The following is a 13263-nucleotide window of genomic DNA, read 5'->3' on the forward strand; positions in this document are numbered from 1 at the left end:
AAAAGTAAATTAGTTGATTTACAAATCTCCTTTCTTCTTTTTCTTCTCCATTTGTACTTCTCCATTTGTACTTCATCAGACTCTCTGTCCTTTCAACGGTAAAGTCCAATTATGAGAGCTTTTTTTGTCTTTACTGTTTTAGAATGTATCTTCTGACCACCAGATATTTTTATATTTTACACATCTTTTCCTAAATTGCCTTTTTTTCTAAATATTTTCTGATGATTTTGCGGCTGGTCAACTACAATTAACTTTTGAAAAATCATAAATAGAAAAATAAGAGAATAAAAATCAAAGATGAAGAGGTATTTAGTATCCCATCAGAAGATATTTTCAGTTTTGAAACATTCCTAAGTGTTATCGTGTTTATTAATATGATGTCTCTTTAAAAATTAATGTTAATAGGGGTGCCTGGGTGGCTCAGTGGGTTAAAGCCTCTGCCTCCCGCTCAGGTCATGATCTCAGTATCCTGGGATCAAGCCCTGAGTCTGGAGTCTGGCTCTCTGCTCAGCAGGGAGCCTGCTTCCTCCTCTCTCTCTGCCTGCCTTTCTGCCTACTTGTGATCTCTGCCTGTCAAATAAATAAATTTTTAAAAATCTTAAAAAAATAAATAAAAATTAATGTTAATACTCAAATATTTTCAAATATTTTGTTATCGTGGAATTTTATTTAGAAATAAATTTTATAACATAAACAATGTAGGAAGGCTCAATAATGTTTTCCTAACTTACAAAGAGGATTCTTGGACTTGAGCTAGAATCTCTATATCCTTTCTCTAAACAATGCTTTAAATTTCAAACATTTAATCTATAATTACACAAATAGTAATATGAATTATTATAAGATAAAAAGTTTCTGGAGGTATAAATACAAAAACAACCTGGGCACATACATAAATATTAAATTCTTATTTACTTGAAAATACACTTTTCGTCTTCTAGAACTTGTTCCATTGTATCACCATTCCTCAACTCTTCCTAAAAAGCTTCTAAATATCTTTTTGATTACAGCTTAAATACAGTTTCTCCAGATTCCTCTCTGACCCCTTAAATCTGAAGTACCAGTTCAAGAATTGTGTTCCCATAGGACTTTTACCAACCCTATCACTGATGTATTCATTAAATCCTCTAGCACACAGATCATGATACTGAATTTTCTGCTCAACATATGCTTTTAAGTTGTCATCTATAAAATTCATAACTTGCCTTGAACTTAGAGAACTCTGAGTATTTACCTGTGAATGTTTGGGGGATCAATCACAGGCCTTAATTTGAGAGAAAAAAATAACTCATTCAGGCAGTGCTTCCTTAGAGATTCTGTATAATCTTATATGTCACATGAAAAGGCCTGCATTTTAATCTTTGAGCTTGTGAAACTACTGGAGGAATTTAAGCAAGAATGAAACACAAACACAATAATTTTTCATATGGAGGGACTCTTCTGACAGTGCTCCAAAGAACAGATTTGGAATAGGGAGGTAAGACAACATGAGAAGCATGTTGACCAACAGATAGGAGATGGTAGCTTCCTAAATAAAGACAATTGAAGTAGGGGTAGAAGAAGAGTGACGGAATAAAAATATATAGGGGATGAACATATTGGTAATTAATAGTTAACCATATGTGAAAGGTAAGAGATGAAAGAGACAAGATTGACAACGTCCTCGATTATACTGAGAAAATGAAGAATCATCACATAGTGTTTGTTGTCTGTTGTTCATGTGTGTGACTGTGTGGCAGTGATGGATATTCAGAGAAAATTTTTTCCACTTTTTTATATAAGATAATGAAAGGCGAGGGTTTTCCAGATCTCTTTGTGCCAACTATTCTTCATTTTTCTATTTTATTTCAGTCATAATATTTGACTTAGAATCATGTAAGTTGGAGACATATAAATGAAATTTGTTGACTGAAGAGGAAATTAGGGAATATGTATAATGGGCAGGCTGTTGAGATCTTTAAAAAATCATTGCCATCAATTTGAACCCTTAAATGTCCTTTTATTTAAAAATAGAGTAGCTGTTACCTAGGTATTCTATTTAGAATACCTGGGTATTCTATTTATTTTTAAGTAAGAAGTACCTTGAAAAATAGTATTTGAGAAACAAAACATGAAATGAATGACAAAATAAAAATTATATCTTAAATTAGATTGCCATCTCTCTCATTTTTGAGAATCTGTATATTTTCTTTTTGGTCTCAAATTTCAGATGTCTTTATAAGGAGAATAAAAATGGATTTTGATATTCAGTAATCTTTTAGTACAGAAAATCTCTCCTAAGATTTTTCAGTGCAGCCAGTCATCAAGTCAAGACATGCTGTCTGATGAATATCAAGACAGACAAGGCAGCTGTCACTGTATGAGTTATAATTGCATTTCTAGAGTCACAAGTCCACAAAATTTATGTGAAATCAGTAGTAATAACTATCATGAGTGAATATTCTTAGGTAAAAATCCTCATGAAAAGGTAGAACAGGGGGGCACCTGGGTGGCTCCTTTGGTTGTGTCCAGCTCCTTGTTTTAGCTCAGGTTATGATCTCAGGGTATGCAATTGAGTCCTGAGTCAGGCTCTGCACTCAGCATGGAGCCTGCTTGGGATTCCCTTTCTTCCTCTCCCTCTGCCCCCCACCCCCACCCCCTCTCAAATAAATAAATAAATAAAATCTTTTGAAAAATATAGGACAGTTGTGGTTTAATATCAAGATCATTTCTACTTCAGTGGCTAAGGACCAGTTATTTTTTCTGCCCCTCAAATTCTTTCTTCAACTTTTTCATGGTTGAGCACCTGTCATCATTCAGGCCTCAACCCCAAACTTACTTCTTCATAGAGTTTCCCCGAGTACACCATCTAAAGTAATGTTCTACACCTGACGCACGTCCGGTGCTTTCTCCTTTAGCTCTTTATTTTCTTCTTGATGTTCTTTAAAAATTAAAAATATAAAAAAATTAATATATATATGTCTTCAATGGAAAGGGGCCCTAAGGAGGCAGGAATGTTCCCCTACTTATTCACTGCTGTGATCAAAGCTTACAATAGGGCCTAGTTTGGCAGAGGAGCTCAAAAATTATTGTAAAAAAAAAAAAAGAAACTAATAAATGGAATTTGTTATTATAAGATATTCCTAAAGAATATCATAGGTAATTTTTCTTAGATTGCATAAATCAGGGCTAACTGATATTAACTGATATTAATAACTAACTAACTGATATTAATGTCATTTTGGGTCTTACAATTATATATTAAATGTTACAAATATCAGCCCCTTAGCCAAACTAACCTCAAGGTGACTTTTAAGAAATTTGATCTTTTCTTTACCTCTTGTTCTTTGGCTCTCCATCCAGCTTTCAATCTAATCTGTCAATTTTCCCGACTCCTTGACTTTACATCTTACTCATCTATACATCTTACTCATCAAATTCTGGTGCCAAATATTATAAAATGTTTCCTGAAAATCTAATTAACGTATGATGTTTGTTTCATGCCCATTTTTTTTTCATGCCCATTTTTGATCCAAGTTGTAAAACAACATAAAATGCCAAGAAACTAGTAAAGAATGACCTCCCTTGTTTGAAGTTAGCTTAAATATATAAATATGTTGTTCTTTTCTGGAGGTACCACTGACAATTTTAGTAGTGTATCTGTAAATCTGTGACTACACATATAGTTACAGTGTAGTTTAAAGGTCATTCCTTCTTATTTATCCTTGCTTGGCAATTTTTGTGCCATTATAATTTTTCGTGCTGTGTGTGGGTGTGTGTATGTACAGGAAGATGCCAGATAGGATACCAATATAATTTTTTAAATTTAAATTCAATTAATTAACATATAATTTAGTATTTATTTCTGGGGTACTGTTGCGTGGGTTCTTCAGTCTTACATAATACCCAGTGCTCATTACAATACATGCCCTCCTTAATGTCCACCACCCCCACGCCCCTCCCCTCCCCGCAACCCTCAGTTTGCTTCCTAAGATTAAGAGTCCCTTATGGTTTACAAATATTATTATGAGTACCTGAATATGGTACTCTTGTTTCTATTAGGAAAAAAAAAAAAAAAGAACAGGACTCCTACACTTAAGGTGTTCAAAGAGTGAAAAAAATGAGCTATTATGAAGATAACTCCTGGTAATAAGAGTTCAGCTATTTTCTGATACCAGGTATATAAATGTCTCTTCCATTGTTTTCAATGTTAAAAATTATATTCAAATAAAAATATTTCATTTTTTATTTATAAGTGAATTACAGTAAAAACTTTTTCTTGAATAATAGTAGTATGTAAATTGCAAAATATTTATTTTGTTTCCATTTCAGTCATATTCTACAAAAAAATGTGAATGAAACCTTGAATATTTGTTTCAGTCCAACAGCCTTAGTTGGACTAGGCTTCAGCACTCTTCACTCTATTTTCTTTCTTTGTTGTGTTTAATTTTGACATTACTTGGGGTGGGTGTGTTTATTAAGATGGATGTGGTGCCATAAATTTCTGACTTGTGAAATGATTAATGATTCTTTCTTTTTGCACTTTTTTAAACTTATTTTTTAAGCAAGTTCAGATTTTCAGACATTACAAAAATAAGATGAACAATTATCTTACATCTAATGTATTAGTTAGTGTTTTCTCTTTGTTTCTGTCTTCCCAGCTCTTAGGGATTCAGAAAATGTCTTAAAAGTTTCCAGATTAATCAAAATATTAAAAAAAAAAGACAGTACATTTGAACTTTAGATAAATGGCCAATTAAAGTTTTACTACAAGTATGTCCCGTTCAAAATTTGACATACTTACATTTAAAAAGTATTTTCTGTTTACCTAAGTTTCAAATTTAATTGGGTGTCCTGTATTTTCCCTGACAATCCTCATTGAGATAGTAATCAGTCAAGAGGTTTAAGCCCCTGGAGTTTTCAATATATCACTCCTGCCTTGTGTGACCACCGGAAACATGGCTGGTTTCTCTGCTCCTGTAAGTGGCCCTATGCCTGGGTCAAGCTTAGATTCACAGTTTCTAACCTGCAGCCAGGATAGGCAACCAGAAGAGTCAGAAGGCTTCCAAAGACAGCTGCAGAACATCAGCTCATCTCTCAAAGTTTATCACTTCTGTTGAGTTTTACTCCTTGTAGTCCTTATTTCTCCTTCAGCAGTGTGTAGACATTACATATATAATTTTTATAATTATTCCAGATTTTCTGGGGTGCCTGGGTAGCTCAGTGAGTTAAGCCTTGGACTCTTGATTTCAGCTGAGGTCATGATCTCAGGGTGGTGGGATGAAGCCCTTGGCTGGACTCTGCACTCAACATGGAGCTTGCTTGTCCCTCTCCCTCTGCTCCTCCCCCCACCCACCTATAAAAATAAATAAATACAGAAAATTTCCAGATTTTCCTATTTGTTGTCAATGGAATGGTTGAGCTATTACAATCTACTCCATATTGCTGAGCATTCAGATTTTTTTTCAAATGGTTTTATATGAACTATATTGAATTACCTTTTATGTTAAAATATGTTCTTAATCTATTTAAAATGTATTCTTTGACACACAAGTTACTTAAAAGTGTATTTTTAAAACATTTGTCACAGCTTTCTCCCACCCCCCACTGAATGCCACTCTGGCTGGAGCTCAGGCTCCTGCGAAACTAGCACCACCATCATCTCCCTCCAGCAGCAGGTATGATGATCTGCCAGGACCTCATCAGCCATGGTGAGATGTTCTCCGACATCTAAAAGATCTGGGAGATCCCAGACAGGCTGTGCCTGGAGGTGGAGGGGAAGATGGTCAGTAGGACAGAGGGTAACATTGATGACTCATTCATTGATGAAAATGTCTCCATGGAAGGTCCAAGGGGAAAGTACCAAAACCACAATAGTTACTGGTATTGATATTATTGTGAACCAGCACTTGCAGGAAACCTGCAAGAAGTACATCAAAGATTCTATGGAATCAGTCAAACTCACACTTGAAGAAAAGAGGCCAGATAGAGTAAAATCTTTTGTGGCAGGGATTACAGAACAAATCAAGCACATCCTTGTTAATTTCAAAAACTACCCGTTTTTTATCAGTGAAAACATGAATCTAGATGGCATGGTTGCTCTGTCGGTCTCTGTGAGGATGGTGTGACCCCATATATGATTTTCTTTAAAGATGGTTTAGATTGGAAAAATGATAATGAATTTGGCTGTTAACTTTGAAGGTACCACCTGTTGTCAGAACTGGCTGTTGCTTTTCATTCAGATGCCAGGACTTAGACAAATGGGACGGATGTCATCTTGAGCTCTTCATTTATTTTGACCTTGATTTATCTAGAGTGGAGGCATTGTTTTTAAGAAAAAAAAAAAAAGTCATGTAGGTTGTCTAAAAATAAAATGCATTTACTAAAAAAAAAAAAAAAAAAAAAAAAAAAAGTTTGGCACAAGGCTTTTCTCCCATCCAAGTACTAACCAGGCCTGACCCTGCTTAGCTTCCGAGATCAGGCGAGATCGGGCGCGTTCAGGGTGGTATGGCCGTAGACGGCACAAGGCTTTTCTAAAACACTTTTTGTGTCATGGTTTATGACTTAATTATATTTTGGTTAGAGGATGTGCTCTAGCTGATTCAAATGCTTGAAATTGCTTGAAATTTTCTTTATGATTCATTTTCTGGTCCAATTTTATAAATATTCTATATGCACTTGAAATGCACATAGTTTGTGTAGTATTTTATATGTCAGTTTAGTCAAACATATTAATTGTATGGTCCAAATAGTCTATATTAATACTAACTTTAACCCACTTTCTTACTGAACAACACAAACCATATTTTTAGTGAAACTTTATTGTTTCCTAGTATTTTCAATATTTTCCTTATATTGCGGGATTATTTTAGCCAGACTGACAATCTTTGTCTTTTTAAAAATCTTTTATAATTTTTTAATTGCAGTGTAATTGATAGACAATGTTACGTTAGTTTCAGATATACAACACAGTGATTCAACTTCTCTTTACAGTGTGCCATGCTCACCCCAAGTGTAGCTACAACTTGTCACCATACAATACTATTACTATACCATTATTTCCCTATTCTTTATCTATTTTTCCTATGACTTATTCATTCCGTAACTGAAAGCTTGTATCTCTTACTCCCCTTCACCAATTTGCCCATCTCCCATCCCTCTTCCCTTTCCATTTGTTCTCTATATTTATAGATCTAATTCTGCTTTTTGTTTGCTTATTCATTTGTTTTTTTTTTTTCTTATGTTCCACATATAAGTAGAATCATACGGTATTTGTCTTTCTCTGACTGACATTTCATTTAGCATAAATACCCATTAGGTCTACCCATGTTGTTGCAAATGGCAAGATCTTATCTTTTTTATGGCTGAGCAATACTCCACTGTATGTATACATCACATCTTCTTTATCCATTCATCTATTAATGGACACTTAGGCTGCTTTTGTATCTTGACTATTGTAAATTAGGCTGCAGTAAACATAGGGGTGCATATATCTTTTCAAATTAGTGATTTTGCTTTCTTTGAGTAAATGCCCAGTAGTGGAATTGTTGTATCATATGATATTTCTGTTTAATTTCTTGAGGAACCTTACATACTCCAATTTCTTGAGGAACCATACCACTCCCACAGTGGCTACACCAGTGTGCATTCCCACCAACAGTATATGAGGGTTTCTAATTCTCCACATCCTTGTTTAACACCCCTAATCATCAGGGAAATGCAATTCAAAACTATAATGAGATATCACCTTGTACCTGTCAGAATGGCTAAAATCTGAAAGACAAAAAAATAACAGTCTTTGTCTTTTAAATGGAGGTTACATTGTTTATTGATATAATTGGACAAACACCAGTGCATTATTTGGTGCTTGCTATTGTTCTTTCTCTTTTTTTCCCACTGTTTTTTTTTTTTTAAATTTTTATTTTTTCATCATTACACTATTTCCTTCTATTCACTTAGGAGATAAATACTTGATTTCTTTTAGAAGTTGCCTGAGATATGAAAACATGAATATCTGACCCTCCAAAATTTTACATAACTAATATCTTCAGTTCCTTTCTGAATAATGAAGAAATTAGGAAGCTCCGTTTAGTCTGTATCACTTTTGGGCTATTATTGTATTTTTTTATTTGTACTTTTAAAACCTCACTATATTAGTTTGCTAGGGCTCTGATAAAATAGCACAGACAGGGTGTTTAAACTATGGATACTTACTTTCTCACAATTCTGGAAGCTGGAAGTCAAAGATCAGGGTGTGGCAGGTTTGGTTCCTTTGAGGCCTCTTTTTTCAGCCTGCAGGGGGCTTCTTGCTGAGTACCTTGCAAGATCATCTCTCTGATTGTTACCTGTGTCCTAATTTCTTATAATGTTTGGACACCAGTCGTTTTGATTAGGGCCCACCATACTCACCCACTTTTAACCTAATTATGCATTTAAAGTCCCTGTTTCTTTTTTTAAAATTTTTTATTTTTTATTAACATACAATGTATTATTAGCCCCAGGGGTACAGGTCTGTGAATCTCCAGGTTTACACACTTCGCAGCACTCACCATAGCACATACCTTCCCCAATGTCCATAACCCATCCACCCTTCTCCCCCCCAGCAACCCTCGGTTTGTTTTGTGAGATTAAGATTCTCTTATGGTTTGTCTCCCTCCCGATCCCATCTTGTTTCATTTTTTTCCTTCCCTACCCCCCAAACCCCTCACTTTGCCTCTCATCTTCCTCATATCAGAGAGATCATATGATAATTGTCTTTCTCTGAGTTTAAAGTCCCTGTTTCTTTTCTTTTTTTTTTCTTAAAAAAAATTTTTTTTAAGATTTTATTTATTTATTTGAGAGAGAATGAGTGAGAGAGAGCATGAGAGAGGAGAAGGTCAGAGAGAGAAGCAGACTCCCCAAGGAGCTGGGAGCCCAATACGGGACTCGATCCTGAAAGTCCGGGATCATGACCTGAGCCGAAGGCAGTCATTCAACCAACTGAGCCACCCAGGCACCCTAAAGTCCCTGTTTCTAAACAGAGTCACAGTCTGAGACTATGGGAGTTAGAACTTTGACATATGAATTTGAAGAGAACACAACTGAATCAATAATATTCACTGATCTTATTCTTATTTTTATTTTTTTATTCAGCCAAACTGGTTAATCCTACTTTGATGTGCCCATTTATTAATTTCTTGCTTTTTATTTACATATGCATCTCTCATTATGAATTTGCTTTATTGTGTTCTTGAATTACATATTTGTAATTTCCACTGGTGAGAGTTTACTTAAGGCAAAGTCTCTTGGTTTTTGGGGTGGGGGTTTTTTGGTCTGAAAATGACTGGGTGTATTGTTTTCCTTGAGCACATTGAAAACGTCATGTCACATATTTTGGCTTCTATCACGTCTGATGAAGAGTTTTTATTGACTAAATTCAATTACTAATTGAATTTTTATTGACTAAGTCAATTAGTAATTCAAAATAATATCTCATTTTTTATAATGATTTTAACACCATTGTTTTGTTTACTATTTCACAGGTTCACCATGATGTATGTATGTATAGGTTTCCTTTTCATTTGTTGGCATTTTCCATTTTTTTTTAAACTACAGATTCTAGACGGGTATAATGTAAGTGATGGATGATAGCAAGTATGGCAAAATATTGAGGGTAACATTTATGTGTATGCTACAAAATTCTTCCAACTGCCATTTATTTGACACTTTTTATAATAAAATGTTAGAAAAAATAATTATACTCTATATAGCAGCATGAAATATAAGAAAATGAAATGTATTTAAAAAGTAGTATTCTAAAATACCAAATATTTAACACAGTATCCTAAAATATCAAATAGGAATACACTTAAATATACCACAAGACTTCTGATTAGTAAATTACATGCAATATCAACATGAAAATAGATCCAAATAGTAATAGTATACTCCATGTCTATGTATGAGAAGACAATATTGCAAAAATGTCCAGTTATCTCAAATTTCACAAATAATAAGCACAGTCTCAATCAAAATCTCTTCAGATATGTGGAAACTGACAAATTAATTTGAATATTTATGTAACATATGACAAAAATTGACAAGTCAGTCTTAGAGAATTATAACAAACTCAGAAGACATACACTGTAAAGCTATAGTAGTAAAGAGAATGGAGTATTGGTCAAGAGTAAATAACAGGTATATGAGCAAATGGAGACTATAGAAACCAACCCACACATACATATGCCCACTACAGTGCAGAATGAAAAGTATAATGTTTAGATAAGTATTGTTAAATCATTTGGATATTTAAAAGCGGGGGAGGAGGATCTTGAACCCAAAACCCATTAAAAAAAGTCAATCTAGATGAATCAAGTGTAAATGGTAAAAATATTCTTTTAGAAGAAAACAGAGTATCTTCATATTCTCAGCGTAGGAAAATATTTCTTAAAAATAATACAAAATGCACTAACCATAATGGAACCTATTCATTAATTCAACTTTATTGAAATAAAGGTCTTCTGTTCATCAAAAAATCCATTAAGAGATGATGTTTCAGAGTAGAAGATATCTGCAATGCATATGTATGACAAAGGACAAAATATTAAGAATATGTAGTTCCTATACTTAAGAAAATTTCAGGCGACTCTACAAAACTCAACAAAAATGAGAAAATACTTGGATAGGTACTTTAATAAAGAGGGCATTCTAATAATAAGTACATAAAAATATGTTGAATGTTTAGTCATTTAAGAGAAAATAGAACATAGAACAATGAGATATTAAAAATATCTTCCCACTGTCAAAAATTAAAAGGAACAATACTAAGTGTTGCTGAGGTGTGGAGAAATTTAAAGTCTCATATACTATTTGTAAGACTAAAAATTAGTACAATCACTTTGGAAAAGTCTTTTGGTAATACCAAATCAGAATCTTTGCATTCTGTATGAAACAGAATTCTTATTCCTAGACATATATCCTAAAAAAAATGTGTAGAGGTGTGAATCAAAAAACAAAGTTTATATAAGAATTTTCATGACAACACTATTTAATAGTCCTGTTTTAGTGTTAATTAACAGTAGAATGGATATAAAATTATGGCTTATTCATAAGTGAAATAACATATACAATAAGAAAGAAGAAATTATTTCTACAGACAACATGAATGAATTCACATATATAATTGGGGCGCCTGGGTGGTTCAATGGTTCAGCCTCTGCCTTCAGCTCAGGTCATGATCCCAGGGTCCTGGAATCGACCCCCACATGGGGAAAATCTCTGTTCAGCAGGGGGCCTGCTCCCCCCTCCCCCGACCCTTCCTGCCTCTCTGCCTACTTGTGATCTCTCTCTCTGTCAAATAAATAAATAAAATCTTAAAAAGAAAAAAAAGAAAGAAAAAATCCACATATATAATCTAAAAGAAAAGATTCATACTCAAATGTGTACCTCTTGTGTGAATACCTTAAAGTTAGAAAACAAACATGGTGAGATCAGTTAAAATGGTCATCACTCTTGGGCTTGGAAGGCACATGAGAGAGCTTCTCTGGGTACTGATAATGTTTGGTATCCTGACCTAGGTGCTGGTTACACCAGTGTTTTTGAGTTGAGAGAATTCATCAAGCTCTACACTTGAAATTTATGTGTTCTTCCATATTTCTGTTATCATTATTTTAAAAGGACTTTAAATTTAAAAGCATAAAACTTACAGAATATTAAAATATGAGTAAAACAAATATGTGATTCATAGTAAAGTTAAACATTTCATCAACATTTTTTGAAACATCAAATTCTGAGTTGTTGAAAAATTATATTACCTGGGATTGTAGCATAACTAAAGAAATGTCAGAGAGCTTATGCATTTGTGCCATTCTGCTACTTTATTTATGAGATTTCATATATGCCTAAGTATGTGGCAGTTTTTTGATATGCCTCCAGAAAAAAAAAATTCTGAGAAACTTATTTTTAGCACCATGTCACAATTCAAAGATAACACTGAATGGGATTTGGATGTTAATAAAATATCAAATTTCACACTGAAATTTTTCAAAAATTAAAAGGTTATTGCAGTGAAAGTTCTTCTCCATCTCTATTTTCTCTAATTTCTTTTTTTGCGGAGAGCTCGTTAAAAGGAAAGTTGAACTATTTCCATCATTAAACATAAACCAGATGTATATGGTTTCACACCTTAGCAATAACAGTGGAGATTCCAGTAGAAAAATATACACAAATATGTTTATATGAATATAAATATGAATATAATATAAATATAGATATAAATATTTATTTAAATATATATAAAACATCCTAACATTATGTATTTCCTGCCTTAGTTTATTGAACTGGTAAGAAATAGAAACGGTGCTCAACCAAAACCAACTAAAATTCCATTACTATGATACATGAGATATTTTTTCAGTGTGTACTTATTATACACCCACATATGTATATTTATATGGGGACACACACACACACACAACTAAAGCAGGAAATACATAATGTTAGGATGCTTTTTTTTTTTCTCCCATAAAAAGCATGCTTTTTACAACAGTTACTGATCATGGAGGTAGAGCATTTGAAATGGATACATAATTAGAAAGTGTTGCGTGTTCTTTAATGAAAAGGTCAGTAGTGAGAGGAAAATCTCAGAAAGAGGAGTTAAGATGTCCCTTTGCCCTTTTTATGATTTTCAGCTAACCAAGTTTCTGAATGTCATGCTCAGTTCTAAAAAGTGGAAGAATATAATCAGAAAAAGATAGATCAATATTTGATCTTGTAACAGGTATTTTTGATTTTAAAGAATCTCGAGTTTATTAATGTAACAAGTCTTAAAATTCTTGAAGTAATGAAATAGTCACAATAAATATCATAAAATTTGATGATAAGCAGAAAAATATCAATCTACTCCATGAGTAAGGATAGAGAGCACATAAATAATCTGAAAATTCCTTTAGTTATCTTTAATACATGTTATTAAAATGAATTTAATTTTAAAAGAATGTCTAACAGGTACAAGTATGTTGCATACCATTGGATACTTGTGTTTGTAAAACATAATTTGTGTCTTCTAAAATTAAATATTTAATCTTACTTATCTCTAGTGGTTTTCATGGCATTGCCATTAAATGATGTTAAAAAAATTATGTTGTGCTCAATTCTGAAATCATGAAGAAGTATTTTCATTTACATCATACAAAATAGAACCTCTGTAGGCAGTGCAGGACTACCAGTCTGCATTGCAAATAGGCAAATCTGAACAGAATAATAGTCCTTACAGAAGAATTTCCTTGTGGGTTATTTAGTGCTTTT

General features: G+C 33.3%; 1 pseudogene across 1 annotated transcript; it reads left to right on the forward strand.

Moving 5' to 3' along the window:
• The first annotated feature begins 5659 nt into the window (after positions 1-5659).
• LOC308347738 (translationally-controlled tumor protein-like) lies at positions 5660-6260 on the forward strand (annotated as a pseudogene). Its single transcript has one exon. The product of its transcript is annotated as a translationally-controlled tumor protein-like (transcript).
• The last annotated feature ends 7003 nt before the right edge of the window (positions 6261-13263 follow it).

The sequence above is a fragment of the Martes martes genome, assembly GCF_963455335.1.
Source record: "Martes martes genome assembly, chromosome: 8".
NCBI lineage: Eukaryota > Metazoa > Chordata > Mammalia > Carnivora > Mustelidae > Martes > Martes martes.